We start from the raw sequence: 17,320 nt of genomic DNA on the forward strand, positions 1-17,320 counted from the left end.
ACGTTGCCAAGTCAACCATACAAATCACTGAACAAAACAATTTAGTGTACATTAAGGCTATTTTAAAGTGCTTTTTCAGCAGTGCATTAAGATTAACTACGCAGTTTATAATGTACGCAGCAAGATTACGAGCGTTGCAAATAAACACGATCATAAAATATTGCCAATCATATTTCAGCCAATTAGTGCACTTTATAAGTTGATCATTCATAAAACAACGCATTGTTTTGTTATTTGTTTTTGTTTACGTCACCTCCAACTCGATCAAGGAAAGTTTCTTTAACACGCGTTTGCCAAGTGGTCAAAGATTTCCTGGAGAGTCGTAAATTTGCATGGCTAGTATAAATCAGTTAGAGAAGCCATAAAAAGGGTGTTAGCATTAGGCTAGATAAGCAATCTACCGAAGAGTAATTATTAGCATATCTGCCAATAATTGCATGGACTGGTAGTAATAATTACTTGTCCGGTTGTCATGGAGCTCCCGGTATTACTTTGGTAAGTTTGATACTGTTAATAAAGGTTGCCGCACCATAACTAACATTCTAATTAAGTAAGAAAATAAAATATAAGTAATAATATAGCACACTCGCACACGATTAACAATTTATGCGCATTTATTAAAACCGTATTACATAAATCTAGAATAAATTCGACATTATACTTACAAATTATGGACAAATATTCGCTTTGCGGAGTAGAGTTTTGGAAAAAGTCAAATTCGAAACTAAACTATTTGCTCTTAATTAGTAACTAATTGGCTTTTTACATCAATCTCAGATAAATCATACCACTTGAAAATGTCGCACCGAGTCTCGAATCGTTTTATATGGTCATTCCAGAATTGCGAAATCTAAGTCGAGGTTGTCTGGTTTGACCGTTACGGAGCTTTTATTTATATAAGATTAATATTTGTATTGAAAAATCATGGGAAAACTATTTCGCTCCATTTAGGTGCGCACACAGGCTCCCTCTAGCGGTATGCGTCAATTAAATTTCGCGCATTATTTACTTAATACAGAACACGCCCCCTCTACCTTACCGCTTCGATTAAAAATCACCGGGTTCGAATTAAAGCCGTAATCAGGGAACTGTGTTCTTCTAAATTGAACTGTCAAAGTGGAACTGCTTGATCACGCTCCGTCACTCAGTCATCGTCAGCCGCATCCACCCGGTGAAATGTAACCACTCGGTGCCGTTACGCAATAATACAAAAAAAGTACACAACACGACAAGGCTATTTTCGATTACGAAAAGGTTGAGTTTAATCAATTTTTTCTGGGTTTTGACCTGGAGAGGAATTGCGATTTTTGAAGCTGCACTAGGTGAAAAGGCCTAGTGGTAAGAAGAGAACCATTCGAAGCAGTGTTGCCAAGTAAACATATTTAGTGGCGCTAGAATAATCGCAGAAAAAACGGTAGATAAGAAAGTAGTAGCAGTAGATCAAAAATTAATGCTAGTTTGCTATATAAACCATCTTCAAGGACGAAATTTTCTGTAAAACCAACTTACAATAAGAAAATGACTGTTTTAAGTACATTTTTAGAATCCTCATTAAATTTCCTACCCAATAACCTGAAAAAACACTAAAAAATTTGGTACAATCAGAAAGTTTGAACTGACACAAACACTGAAAGAACAGTCAAGAACAAAATTGCCTGAAAAACCCACTTGGATTAAGAAAATGACTGTTTTAAGTACATTTTTGGAATTTTCATTAAATTTCCTATTCAATAACCTGAAAAAATACTAGAAAATTTGGTACAATCAGCGTGAAAAGTGGTGTCAAAGTTTGAACTGCCAGAGAAACACAGTTTGAAAGAACAGTCAGGAACAAAATTGTCTGAAATCTCTTCTTGGATATAGAAATAGACTGTTTTAAGCACATTTTTAAAATCTTCGTTAAATTTCCTATTATTTAGCTTCAAAAACCCGAACAAAATTTAGTACAGTCAGGGAGAAAAGCGGTGTCAAAGTTTGAACTGCCAGAAACACAGTTTGAAAGGACAGTCAAGGAGAAAATAGCTGGTAAAACCCACTTGAGTTAGAAATTGACTGTTTTAACCACATTTTTAGAATCCTCATTAAATTTCCTATCCAATAACTTGAAAAAACACTAGAAAATTTGGTACAGTCAGAGAGAGAAGTGGTATCAAAGTTTGAACTTCTAAAAACACAGCTTGAAAGAACAGTCAAGAACAAAATCACCTGACAAAATGACTGTTTTAAGTACATTTTTAGAATCCTCATTAAATTTCTTATCCAATAACCTGAAAAAACACTACAAAATTTGGTACAGTCAGAGAGAGAAGTGGTATCAAAGTTTGAACTTCTAAAAACACAGCTTGAAAGAACCGTCAAGAACAAAATCACCTGAAAAACCCACTTGGAGTAAGAAAATGACTGTTTTAAGTACATTTTTGAAATTGTCATTAAATTTCCTATTTTTAGCTTTAAAAACCCGAACAAAATGTAGTACAGTCAGGTAGAAAAGCGGTATCAAAGTTTGAACTGCCAGAAACACAGTTTGAAAGGACAGTCAGGGACAAAATCGCCTGAAATACCTACTTGGAGTAAGAAAATGACTGTTTTAAGTACATTTTTAGAATCCTCATTAAATTTCTTATCCAATAACCTGAAAAAACACTACAAAATTTGGTACAGTCAGAGAGAGAAGTGGTATCAAAATTTGAACTTCTAAAAACACAGTTTGAAAGAACAGTCAAGAACAAAATCACCTGAAAAACCCACTTGGAGTAAGAAAATGACTGTTTTAAGTATATTTTTGAAATTTTCATAAAATTTCCTATTCTTTAGCTTCAAAAACCCGAAAAAAATTTAGTACAGCCAGCGAGAAAAGCGGTGTCAAAGTTTGAACTGTTAGAAACACAGTTTGAAAGGACAATCAGGAACAAAATCGCTTGTAAAACCCACTTGGATTTAGACATTCACTGTTTTAGCACATTTTTGGAATCCTCATTCAATGTCCTATCCAATAACCTGAAAAAACACTACAAAATTTGGTACAGTTAGGGAAAAAAGCGGTGTCCAAATTTGAACAGCAGGAAATTCAGTTTGAAAGAACAGTCAAGGACAAAACCGTTAGTAAAACCCACTGAGAGTGAGAAAATGACTGTTTTAGACAATGGGCTTGACAAAGATGGAAGGAATCTTTGTGTTTCAAAGCGGATGTGACGGTTGATCACACGATGACGAACCAATCAGAGTTTCTGATGATGTTGTCATTCGGTAGAAACAGGGATTTAAAAATGCTATGACGTCACATGATGTTCATCATTTGGCAACGTTGATACTTTATAATACCGTTTCAAGAAAGAAGATATTAGATTCTGAATGTCAACAAAACTGTCGGTGTTTACCTGTAAATTTATTGTCTTTGTTACACTCACAAATTGATGAGAAACACTGTTGTCAAATTGTAAGGATATTCATGTCACATCACACACATAAATTTTGGGTTCTATACAGTTGTTTCTATTTCATCTCCAGGACAAAACCAAACAAAACAATTTTTTCATTGGTTTATGTGTGCTTGTACATAAAAGTGCCCCTAAATCAATACAAATGTGCTTAACAATAGGTTATTCTACGCCTTGAGCCTAGCCCAGTTGGTCGGTTTGTTCCCTTTTCAAGACACTAACTAGCCGATTATAACGATCCGAAAGACCGCGAAGAAACAATAGCGGTCTCTTTCTTATTTATTGGTCGCGGGACCCTAACCATAATTCTTCGTCGGGTTTCGGGTCGATCTTCTTCTTCTTCCTTGGGCACGAGCTGACACCGTAACAAGACCAGCGAACAATTGAGCGGCAAACAAAAGGCCGGCAACGACAGAACCCGCCGTTACTGGCCGTGAAATACAATGCTTCCAGTGACGTAAAACTGGTACCCGTGGTACTTCTGTCAGCGGGTACCTGGAGAAGCTGAGGGCGTGGTCCTTTACGGTCAAAATAAAACAAAATGCGTATCACTGATAGGATCAGTTGTTGTAATTACGACAACAATCATGACGCGACAAAAATATGCGGTTGCGTTGTTGATATGGACGTGCACCATCAATCAAAACCAATTTTTTCTGAAACGGTTCGCTGTTAATTTAAAATGCACTTTCGAGAGTAAAAGGGCGATAAAATAAACTGAATGCGAATCGAACAAATTAATTAATGAGGCGAGGATTGAGCTATAAAATCATAATTAATCATTTGACTATACTGCCGCCATATTTTGCTAATTTATTACCTGTTGTCAGGCGACCATTTATCAGACTATTAATCATTTTGGTGGTGCTTTTACGACCCGCCACTGGTTCCGTGATCCAAATAAGTTACAATCCAGCAGGAATCTCCATTCTTCTTCCTTTTTTTTTTTTGTTTGGCCATTCAAAAATTACGCGGATTCCGAGCGAGCTCAACAAGGGATTTAGTGGAATTCAGCGTTAACTCGACACGTTTTAGCTGGATAATAATGTCATTATGGTCGTTCCGTTTCTTTCTAACACGCAATTCGATGCCGTTTTAATTAAACGGCTACCGGGAGGATTATTTACGTTCATCTAATTGGAAATGGGCATTTTTCACCGGAAACCCTCGGTATAAGTAAACCGACGATTTATCTTCCAGTACTTAAGCCAAAGAATTATTACGCCACCGCACCGGAATGCTGGAAATATTCGTGCAAATACCGAACTGACCTTTAGGTATTTACGACATCGTGCGGAAAACGTTTATCAGTCAAACAGTTGCGAATTGCCGCAGATAAGGCCATTCAAAATGGACTTTATAAATTCTTAAAAACTAATTTTGTTTCCGGCCCTTTTATATGCACCTCCACGATAGGTTGTTTTTGGACCAAAAAATAATTGAAATTTTTGTAAAAAAATGGCATTTTCCCAATTTTCAAGATTCAAAGTGGTTATTTCACCTAATTTAAGGTCCTTTGGTATAAATATACCTTTTGCTGTGCATTGGAAACCTTATGAAGCAAAATAAAAATTTGTCAAAATTGCACTTTTTTTAACATTTTGAAATGTTGTAAATTTTTTATTTGAACTCCAATCAATTTCGCTAAATTGTCATTAGAAAAAGGATAAAAAATACTACAAATCGAGTCAAAATTCGCCTCTCTATCTCTTCATGTGACAGAGATACAGTATCTCAAAAAGTAGTTAAAAATGACCCCTGATACCCCCCAATTCTTGGATTTTTTTGAAAAATGAAAAATTTTAAGAAGCTTTTTTTGCGCTTATTTCTCCTAATTTAAGGTTCTTTGGTATAAATATACCTTTTGTTGTGCATTGGAACCCTTATGCAGCAAAATTTTGCCAAAATTGCACTTTTGACCAAAAATGCCATTTTTAAAATTTTTGAAAGGTTGTAACTTTCTTATTTGAACTCCAATCAATTTCGCTAAATTGTCATTAGAAAAAGGATAAAAAATACTACAAATTGAGTCAAAATTTGCCTCTCTATCTCTTCATGTGACCGAGATACTGGATCTCAAAAAGTAGTTAAAAAAGACCCTGATACCTCCCCAATTCTTGAATTTTTTTGAAAAATTAAAAATTTTAAGATGCTTTTTTTGCGCTTATTTCACCTAATTTAAGGTTCTTTGGTATAAATATACCTTTTGTTGTGCATTGGAACCCTTATGGAGCAAAATTTTGCCAAAATTGCACTTTTGACCAAAAATGCCATTTTTAAAATTTTTGAAAGGTTGTAACTTTCTTATTTGAACTCCAATCAATTTCGCTAAATTGTCATTAGAAAAAGGATAAAAAATACTACAAATCGAGTCAAAATTCGCCTCTCTATCTCTTCATGTGACCGAGATACAGTATCTCAAAAAGTAGTTAAAAAAGACCCTGATACCTCCCCAATTCTTGAATTTTTTTGAAAAATGAAAAATTTTAAGATGCTTTTTTTGCGCTTATTTCACCTAATTTAAGGTTATTTGGTATAAATATACCTTTTGTTGTGCATTGGAACCCTTATGGAGCAAAATTTTGCCAAAATTGCACTTTTGACCAAAAATGCCATTTTTAAAATTTTTGAAAGGTTGTAACTTTCTTATTTGAACTCCAATCAATTTCGCTAAATTGTCATTAGAAAAAGGATAAAAAATACTACAAATCGAGTCAAAATTCGCCTCTCTATCTCTTTATGTGACCGAGATACAGTATCTCAAAAAGTAGTTAAAAAAGACCCTGATACCTCCCCAATTCTTGAATTTTTTTGAAAAATTAAAAATTTTAAGATGCTTTTTTTGCGCTTATTTCACCTAATTTAAGGTTCTTTGGTATAAATATACCTTTTGTTGTGCATTGGAACCCTTATGGAGCAAAATTTTGCCAAAATTGCACTTTTGACCAAAAATGCCATTTTTAAAATTTTTGAAAGGTTGTAACTTTCTTATTTGAACTCCAATCAATTTCGCTAAATTGTCATTAGAAAAAGGATAAAAAATACTACAAATCGAGTCAAAATTCGCCTCTCTATCTCTTTATGTGACCGAGATACAGTATCTCAAAAAGTAGTTAAAAAAGACCCTGATACCCCCCAATTCTTAAATTTTTTTGAAAAAATTAAAAATTTTAAGATGCTTTTTTTGCGCTTATTTCACCTAATTTAAGGTTCTTTGGTATAAATATACCTTTTGTTGTGCATTGGAACCCTTATGGAGCAAAATTTTGCCAAAATTGCACTTTTGACCAAAAATGCCATTTTTAAAATTTTTGAAAGGTTGTAACTTTCTTATTTGAACTCCAATCAATTTCGCTAAATTGTCATTAGAAAAAGGATAAAAAATACTACAAATCGAGTCAAAATTCGCCTCTCTATCTCTTCATGTGACCGAGATACAGTATCTCAAAAAGTAGTTAAAAATGACCCCTGATACCCCCCAATTCTTAAATTTTATTGAAAAATTAAAAATTTTAAGAAGCTTTTTTTGCGCTTATTTCTCCTAATTTAAGGTTCTTTGGTATAAATATACCTTTTGTTGTGCATTGGAACCCTTATGCAGCAAAATTTTGCCAAAATTGCACTTTTGACCAAAAATGCCATTTTTAAAATTTTTGAAAGGTTGTAACTTTCTTATTTGAACCAATCAATTTCGCTAAATTGTCATTAGAAAAAGGATAAAAAATACTACAAATTGAGTCAAAATTCGCCTCTCTATCTCTTCATGTGACCGAGATACAGTATCTCAAAAAGTAGTTAAAAAAGACCCTGATACCTCCCCAATTCTTCAATTTTTTTGAAAAATTAAAAATTTTAAGATGCTTTTTTTGCGCTTATTTCACCTAATTTAAGGTTCTTTGGTATAAATATACCTTTTGTTGTGCATTGGAACCCTTATGGAGCAAAATTTTGCCAAAATTGCACTTTTGACCAAAAATGCCATTTTTAAAATTTTTGAAAGGTTGTAACTTTCTTATTTGAACTCCAATCGATTTCGCTAAATTGTCATTAGAAAAGGGATAAAAAATACTACAAATCGAGTCAAAATTCGCCTCTCTATCTCTTCATGTGACCGAGATACAGTATCTCAAAAAGTAGTTAAAAATGACCCCTGATACCCCCCAATTCTTAAATTTTTTTGAAAAATTAAAAATTTTAAGAAGCTTTTTTTGCGCTTATTTCTCCTAATTTAAGGTTCTTTGGTATAAATATACCTTTTGTTGTGCATTGGAACCCTCATGGAGCAAAATTTTGCCAAAATTGCACTTTTGACCAAAAATGCCATTTTTAAAATTTTTGAAAGGTTGTAACTTTCTTATTTGAACTCCAATCAATTTCGCTAAATTGTCATTAGAAAAAGGATAAGAAATACTACAAATCGAGTCAAAATTCGCCTCTCTATCTCTTCATGTGACCGAGATACAATATCTCAAAAAGTAGTTAAAAAAGACCCTGATACCCCCCCAATTCTTAAATTTTTTTGAAAAATTAAAAATTTTAAGATCCTTTTTTTGCGCGTATTTCACCTAATTTAAGGTTCTTTGGTATAAATATACCTTTTGTTGTGCATTGGAACAGTTATGGAGCAAAATTTTGCCAAAATTGCACTTTTGACCAAAAATGCCATTTTTTAAATTTTTGAAAGGTTGTAATTTTCTTATTTAAACTCCAATTAATTTTGCTAAATTGCCATTCGAAAAATGATACAAAATGAGCTAAAAGTCGCCTCTCTAGCTCTTCATTTTACCGAGATACTGTATCACAAAAAGTAGTTAAAAAAGACACTAATCTTAAATTTTTAAGGTGCTTTTTTTGCACTTATTTCACCTAATTTAAGGTTCTTTGGTATAAATATGCCTTTTGCTGTACGATGTGCTGTACGGTATACACACCCACCTTCAGTCTCTATCCAAAGGGTTAACCCAGGTTAAGTATTAAATAGGTATATTAAGGCCGAAAAACTGATATGGGAAAAAAATTAGGAAAACACATTAATTTTGTTTTTAAATTCACGGTTGGTATGTACCTTAGGTGATAAATCTAAATTAGGGCACCTTTTGTCTATGATTAGATACAGTCCAGTAGACAGATTTCCACATGGAGAGATTTGATTACAGTAGTACCACGCCCAATTTCTATACAGTACGGTAAATCGAACATTAATCAAAGTCGTGTGTGACACCCAGCGTCATCCGTTAACACCCAATCGCGCTAAGATATAGGCTATTGATACGGATCCTAGGAATTGGTTGCACAATCGGAATCCGAGCCCGGAGCATTCGATACATTAATCGTCTCCGTCGTGTTCCATTTCAATAAGTCACACACACATACGAAAAGGAGACTACGCCCCCGATCACTTGCTCTAGGTGGGTGCTACTCTCGAGGAAGATAGCACTTTTTCTCGCTTTGCGTATCTGCATATAGCACCGGCATCGGATGCAAATCATTTCCTGCGCGCTTTTGATTGCAAAAGGCCCTCGGGCCGTAAATGGCCGTTACCGACCAGGTAGTCGCTACAAGAATGGTGGTCAGCCGGACAATAGAATAAGGTTCCGCCCGTTGTGGGCGCGATACTCATCTAAGGAGATGCGGCTCCGGATAAGTCTAAAGAGTCATTATTCTGTCCCGGGTTCGAGGTGGTGTATACCGGTACACTTTGCCCGCTAGTTACTAACTACATTATTGTAGTTGGATGTTTGTGGTCGTTTTTAGTCTGTAACTTAAAAAAAAACTAATTTTTAAGCAATTTCTGAACAAACCATTCATTTCTTATTGAATAACGAGTAAATAATTGCCTTCAATATATCCACGTGTCAAACCAGTCCTTATACAGACGTGTCACTGTGGTACCTAAAGCATGTAAGTTTGCAGACTTACAATTAGTCTAAATGAAAATTCTAGATCTAGCAGGCAGTAGAATTTCTGAGGTTCCAAAACATGTTGGTAGAACGTGCCAACATTTTGAACCAAATTGGTAGAATGGTCAGTCTGGCAACATTTCAAACCAAGTGACCTAAATTTGGACAACACTGCGCAATTTAGAGTAACTTAAAAATTCCGAGAGCGGAATTAACAGATGTGCTGGCCATATTGCAAGACACAAATTAGACAGTTTGGCGGCCAAGAGAGTGCAAAAGAAGTGTTAACAGACCTCAAAAGAAATGGCATGAAAACATCCGGAAGATTAATCTGGAAAAAACTGGACGAGAGCTGCTATGAACACTAGACAGGAGGAAATGGATAAATATGGAAAAGGGACATTGACATCTGTCGGTAGTGTTGCCAACACAAAACATGTATCTGTACATTTTAGGGGGTAAAATGTTTTTCATTTTCAGTTAAGTCATCAAGTCAATCAAAAAGCAGAGTCAGGAGACTAAATGGCAATGAGTGTCAAGTTCTAGCTAGCTACTAAGTAGTTAAGTTACTAACTTAGCGACAATTTGGGTAGTTTGTAGTTGTATTCTAGTTACTTTTTCAAATAAGTAGCTGTAGCTTTCTGCATTTTGGCATTGGTATTCATAAAGCTACATTTGAAATAAGTTAAGTTACTGAAGTAGCCTGAATACAGAAAAGTAGCTTAAATATTTAAGTAGCTTGAGCTACATAGATTATTTAAGTTTTTTTCATATTTAACTAGTATACTTTAACAAAATAAGATAAATAAGAGATTTTAAAAGATATAATTCTCACAACTATTAAGTTGATTAGAAATTTGGTTATACATACAGGGTGACCCAGTGGTTGGCGAAATCCGATAGAATGAGTAGCAAAAGAGTTATGGACCAATTACGCACCTCTGGCCTCTGGGTCACCCTGTATTATATTATAATTTGTAATAAGTATCATAACTAGAGTCAACCAACTAATAGCTTCAGTTACTTTGTAGCTTAACTATTTTTTTCAGAAAGCAGCTGCTTGAATAATAGAATAATAATGCAGTTTGTAGCTGTAACTAACTACTTTATTTCACTTTTCAAGACACAGGCCGTTATTAAAATAAAATTTTCGATATTTTCACTAAATCTCAAATTTCAATTAAAACATGTGGCACATAGTCGGAATCAGAAATTTCGTTTATTAAAAAAGGCATTTTTCGAAATTTGATCAAACTGGCAAATTCTACCAGCTTGGTTGATATGTGTTAACAATGTTGCCAAACTGAGAGATTTTACCATTTTGACTCAAAATGATTCCGAAGTGACAAATTTTACCGATTTGCTTCGTAATGTGTGGGCCAAACTGACTTTAAGATGACTATTGGTGAAAATCAATCGAAGTAACAGAACCTGGGGGAAAGACAAAACTTGATCGATTGTTTACTTTAGTTTCTGTGGTTTAGTGCACCAAAACCAAGAAATTTCAAAGTAAAATATGCATAATTGAAAAAAATTGTAGAAAAATATATACATATTAATATTAAACTCGTCAATTTTTTTTTCTTTGCAAATATATGGGTAATATGACATGTTACCAATCTTATATGAGGTTAGGTTAGGTTAAAAGCATTCCACTCTTTTCTGGGCAATATTCAAATCTTTTTCTAAAATCAATTTTGACCGTCTGATTCAATTTGAAATTTGAAGAGGTGGAACATCATTATCATGTTAAAAGACTCTTGAGTGAGTTGTCCAGCTGTCGCAACCGCCTTCGTCGAAAGGTCCGGCGTCAGATCGTAAACTGCAGGTGGCTGATCTAATCTCGACCTCGGATCGAACAAATTCGCGGGCTATCCGGCGTTAATTGGCCTGTTTCGGATTCCTGACTGTGAGGCAAAAATCCTCCACGCGGACCTCCCGTTCTCTCGCGGGAATCATTTTTTAAGTCTGGCGGACGCGTAACTCGCGATTCCCGAACGCCAGATACCGGCCCCCTAATGGCCCCATAGAAATGTAAAGTGCGGAAATTAAAAGAACCAGATGCCTCTAATACGTTCCCGGCCTCTTTACGGCCTCTTAACATGGAAAACGGCCACTTACGCCACCACTATCTCGGTCGTTTTCAGTCGAACGTTTTTCCTAGAGTTAATTGATATACTAGTTTGCGGCAATCAAATTTCGTGCCCGGCCTGTCGTTTGTGACACGCAGATCACGTTCGTCTGTCTATTCGTACTTTTCTGCAGGATAATGTTGCTTCTTGTTTTTATGTTTGCAATTAGAGCATTACACAAAAATCATACTAAAATCAGTTATTCAGTTGTTAGTTTGGAAATTTCAAATTGAAACATACAGAAGTTTTACGAAATTTTTGAATCTTTCCGCGATCCCCTCTAAATTTCGGAAATATCTGAATTTTAGGAAATTTTAATAAAAAGCCAATGAAATTTCAAAAATTGAAATTTTTTGGAATATTTTAATTGTTTCAATTAAGAAAGATTTACACTACGCAACAAAATTTGGGTCATGTTTGGTCCCATCGACTAAAAGTGTTGCTTGTTGTAAAGTAGTTGCCAAAATTAGCGAGGAGAAGAAATTTTCGGTGTTTTGGTTTTGAGATTTCCACTAAGGTCAGCCGGATTATAGTTTATACATTCCGTTATTAGTTTATAACAGACTAACCTTATACTTGAGGTACACAGAATGTTCCAGAAATGGTGTCAAAAACTTCAAGGTGAAATTCAAAAATATGAAAAAAAGTTTCTAAAAACCTCTTAAATGTCCCTCCTTTAAGATACAGAGTGTCAAAGTTGCATTAAGCTAAAATAAGTAAGTTGCCATATTGGTCAACCACTTTTAGGTGGGCGGTAGACAAACACGGAGGACACTATTTCTGTTAAAGTTACAAAACTTTTTTTCAACTTTCAACTTTTATATCTCAAAGAAGGGACATTTAAGAGGGTATGTCCATAAACACTTTTTCTCATATTTTGACATGTACTATCCTTTTCTTATAATTTGTGACACTAATTTAGAAACGCCCTGTATAATATGAAAACCTTGTGTTTCTATTCCATTTTTCCTGCACGCAGACAACTGTTAAACTAGTTTCTGTTTTGAATAATAACAATATTAATAGCACCCTAATAATAAACATTTACGATACCTATAATACATCGGAATCTTTCAAAAGCGTCCCTAATGACTTTATGGCGATATCTGGTTTGGTTGAGTTATGATGAGATTCGCAATTCAGCTTATTAATGTCTAGGTCGATATTTATAAACATTGAAATTGCGTCAGAGCTTTTCCGTACTTAGATTTGATAAAATGAAGGTTTGGGCGCACCCAGAACGTTTTAATATTTTGGGGATGACGCTCGCAAGACATAAATCATTGTCGTAAAATGTGAGTAAGTTGTAAAAGACTTAAATGACAGAGAACCAATCGAAACGTGGCGGGAATTCACGTGTAGTTAATCTAATACTCAGGAAGGTGTAATTTAGATTATTTCATATTGCATTTTATGGACGTCATGTAATTGTTACTTATTACTGGTTGAGGAAGAACTGGTTATTTGTTGGTAATTGTGAGTTAAGAAGCGACTTTGATAAGTATCTTCTTAGTCAAGAAAAAACTAAAAATAACGCTCTTTACTATGCAAAAGAACCACTAATCTGGGGGTCTGAAAAATCTTCTTTAGCACCTAAAGTTATTGAAGATAAAAAAAATTATTAAAGAAGGTAATGATGATATGGAGATATGTCACAATTTGACAGCTCCTATCTTGGTTTCTATGAAAGCTAGGAGGTTCTTGTAACGTCAAAGTATAGTAGTTGTCTAATGTCATATTTAAAGTATAACGTCTTTACAAAAGCAATTACATGGCAAAGTTGCCAGATTTCTCAAATATATCATGGAAGGGTCTTCTAATTGAACCGTGTTTTTGATCAACTTAACCTATAATTACTTAATCTACATCATTCAATCTACTAAAAATTTTAGAACTGACATTATTTAAATGTTTTCTAACGAAACAGTTAATTAAAGCAATTCTCATTAATCTCGGTCGTTAATATCTGAGAAACGTTGAATTTCACGAAATGTGTTGATAGAAATGATCCTAATACCATAACTAAGTACTACAAAGAAACGAGTCGTGCATTAAGAATAATTATGTGTAGTGTAGTTTTTGTAGTAAATAGTTATTTAAATATTGCTTTATTATACACTGTTGAGGAAATTTTTGCATGCATGTTTGTTATTAAGATTTAGAAAATTTTTTGTTTGCTTTATAGTTTGCATTTACAACTTAATATTACATTTTTGAAAAAAAAACAGGATTTCCAGGAAGTCACCAAGATAAGATGTAATAAACTTATCAAGCTATTGAGTGATTTTGTTGCATGATCTGGCAGCATTGTATTTTTTGCACATTTTCAAGATTTCAGAAGCTTTCAAATACTATAGAAACTTCCTTTCAAAATAGTGTCTGGAAGCTTCCAAAAGCTTCTGAAACAGTCTAACAGCTTCCAAATACTCTTCAACCAGTCTAGAAGCTTTCAACAGATTTCAAAACGATTCTAAATAATCATCTAAAGCATTTCAGAATAGGCTTCAGTACGCTCTTTCCAACTGTCCTAAAACCTTCACGAAACTCCTGAAGTATTCTAAGAAGATTTCAGAAGCTCCCAAAATACTATAGAAACTTCAAAAGCTTCCAAATGCTCCTCAACTTGTCTAGAAGTATTCAACAGATTTCAAAACTGTCTAAAAGCGATTCTAGAACAGTTTAAAAGCTTCGAATAATTTCCGAATGCCTTTAAAGTAGTCCAGAACCTTTAATATGCTCTTTACATTGTCCTAAAACCTCCTAAATGCTCCTAAAGTAGTCTAAAAAAATTTCAGAAGCTTCCAAAACACTATAGTAAATCTAAAATCTTGGGTTGCTTAACCCATAACCGACTTAAATTAGTCCATTTTAGGCCAATTTTTACCGATGGTAAGCGTTTTTTCAAGATTTTTTAAGACAACTTAATATGTAATTTTATTTTAAAAACATAATAATTAGAAAAAAATTTCCCGACATTAAAGGGTTTGGCCAGAATATAAAAAAGTATCGTAAATTCAACTAAAAACATAGACTCTCCCCAATCCTAGAGACCTCCGTCCGCTAACAATTTAAATTCGTACAGTGATTGACTTTAAGTGTAGCAATCCATAACAAACCCCCGCTAATATTTCAAACTACGGGGACATTTACGCTTATTACTATTTTAAGTGACCCATTAGAATTTATATCTATGTAAACTGGTCCGCATATGAACCCATATTGGCCCGTCCCGCGTATCGCATTGTGTCGTGGGCGATCTCGCAGTCCTCGTCCTTCTTTCTTCGTGATTTTTTCTCGACTGCTCGCATTCCGTCCTCGTAACAATAACCCTTAAAACGAATTGACACGAACCAAATCCATAGAGCCGCTGATAAACGACGTGCCGCTCGTGTAAAACTGCTCAAAGTTGTGTAACGGCCATGTTGAACAGCTTTTTAATTCAGCTCGGAGCCGCGCTCTTATAAGGCATTACGATATTGTGCCGAGATGCGTTTCGTACAGTAACATGAGGCCGATTTGCATACGAATATATATGCGTGTGGTGATTTAAGCGAGCAAAATTAAATTTCACGTAAACCCGGCCTTAAGCCGTAATAAATAAGCCGGAATGACGTCGTTACGTTTGTTGCACCAGGAATGGATAATTTGTACTTTATGGTGCCGCCATATTGATTATGCAATGCTTGTTGGTTCAGGTATGTCGTTAAGTGTGTCCACAACGACCTAATGACTCCTGAATCTCAAATACATACACAGTCTTACGTACAAATATGATTTTTTACGAACAAATGACGAAAACGAAGGTTTTACCATTTTCTTCATTTATCAGGCCGAAAGAAGGACTTTATGCTTCACCGAATTACTTATCGGTAGCCCTGTTGTTGTTACATGTTATTTCGACAGGAGTCACATAGATTTTTCACAAAATTATAACCAAAAAGTCCTTTTGAAAATGCTTTTGTTGTTTTTAGCAAAGCTGTCAAATAACTGGGTTATTTTACCGTAAATCTCCTATTACAGAAATTCTTTGTTTAACCATCTTTTGTCCCACAATTACAATTTCGTTTAAATTCTTAAACCAGTAAAGCGTATACTAGATTAAACTCATTTTCTTGTAAAAGTCATACAACTCAAGTAAAACAATTTTAGAAATCAATTTGTTAACATGTTTAAGTCAGCTTATGAAGTGCATAACCCCACCTTTGGTAGTACCTACTTTATTGCAATATTTCTTTCTCTTACAGTTTCTTTCGCGTGAATCAAATATTAAATGTTTGGGAAGTTTGAATAAGGAGGTGGCAAATATTTTTTCTTTTATTTGGAAAACCGACAAAAAATCTCGCTTTTCTTATGAGAACTCATTATAATCAAGTAATCTTCCAGCCCTTGATCTCAATCAGAAAACAAGGAAAATAACGAATATTTATTTCCCCGTGGCGGTTACGTCATCATTTGCTTTTCTTGTCTATTACATGCGTTCAAGCAAAGAGACATTTTTTATTTTTGCTGTAAATTTTACAATATTTTAAAAAGTATTTTGATTTAACTTGCCAAAATGCCATTATTTTGCAGAATTAGCCCTTATAAATTTTGCCGTATCTTCTTTGACTATAAAGGCTAGAAACAGATGGTGCTACTGTTAAATACTTTTCCATCAGATAGTAGGTTAAATTACTATTTTAATTGTATTATTTACACAATATGAAATATACAAATAAAATCTTTAAAAAGTACACTCAAGTTTAATTTTTATCTAAGAAGTCTCGTTTTCTTCATAAACAATCATAAAGTTAGATAATTTCTTTAACTGAGGTACCTACCTGCTCTTACAATAAATTGAACTGAAATTGAAAAAACATGTTAAATAAATCACACAACAAAACCAAATTGATATGTATTTAATGCTGGGTAAATTTACAAAAGGAAATAAATAAGCAATCTATATCACAAAACCAAGAAGCAAGTTGTTAAAACACCAACAATTCTGTTATAAGTTAAAACACTGCCTTTCCTTTCTTGCAAATTTTATGGAATAATTCTTGAAACGTTGGTATTGGGCTGTTAATGACTCGTTTGAATGCACCTATCTGTGATGTTCTTTCCAGATAATTTAAATTGAATGTGGTTGTTGTTCCCAAGCCAAAGTTTGATTGGAACTTTCCGCCTTTGTTTACCACCAAATGTTGCAAGTTTTCCAGTTTGGTGAAGGGAAATCTTAAATTCTACGAAGGTCTCGCAATAACAACACTAATTAATAAACTTAAACAACCCTAAATTAAGTTTTTATTTCTTCTGTTTGTAGTTTTTGGTGTTTTTCAACTTTTTAAAATTCCTATATTCCTAACCTCAAAATGTTTAGCCGACTGGCAGTTGGGACTATGCTCTATGTTGCCACATCTTCCACGAGCAGATGTGAACCTGGTGTATTGTTGGTTGCAGTAATAAACGGACCGATGAATTATACAGATTTCGAAAAAAAAGCATTTATTGCATGCAAAACATGTGAGATTCTTAGAATGTTTTTTTTCAAAACAATATAGTTTTCTCATTTTAATTTATAATTGCTTAATGAAAGATACATATTGTGAGGTTTAAAGAAGGAATTAGTCAATACGGCAACGTCCAAACAGGTGATTTAAAAAGATGGATATCCTAGCTTGTAATAAACGACGTGCGTAAATTTCAATATGGCGGAGCACTTGATGACGTAACCGCCATGGAAAAAAAAAATGAACCATACCATGATTAGTCTAATTGAATTTGTACACGTGGTGTTTTTAATGTGTGAATATTTTAATGCATTCCTACAATGACATGGCAAAAGCGTATTTACCGAATATACAAGTTTTTG

The 17,320-nt window shown here is 34.1% G+C and overlaps 1 long non-coding RNA gene across 1 annotated transcript in view; it reads right to left on the bottom strand.

The window, feature by feature from the left end:
* LOC145737987 (uncharacterized) overlaps window positions 1-17,320 on the bottom strand; it is a 71,210-nt gene that overhangs the window by 303 nt on the left and 53,587 nt on the right. The gene's annotated exons all lie outside the window — the stretch shown is intronic.

This window comes from Ips typographus, linkage group LG1, assembly GCF_016097725.1.
Source record: "Ips typographus isolate SLU linkage group LG1, UJ_Ityp_2.0, whole genome shotgun sequence".
Lineage (NCBI taxonomy): Eukaryota > Metazoa > Arthropoda > Insecta > Coleoptera > Curculionidae > Ips > Ips typographus.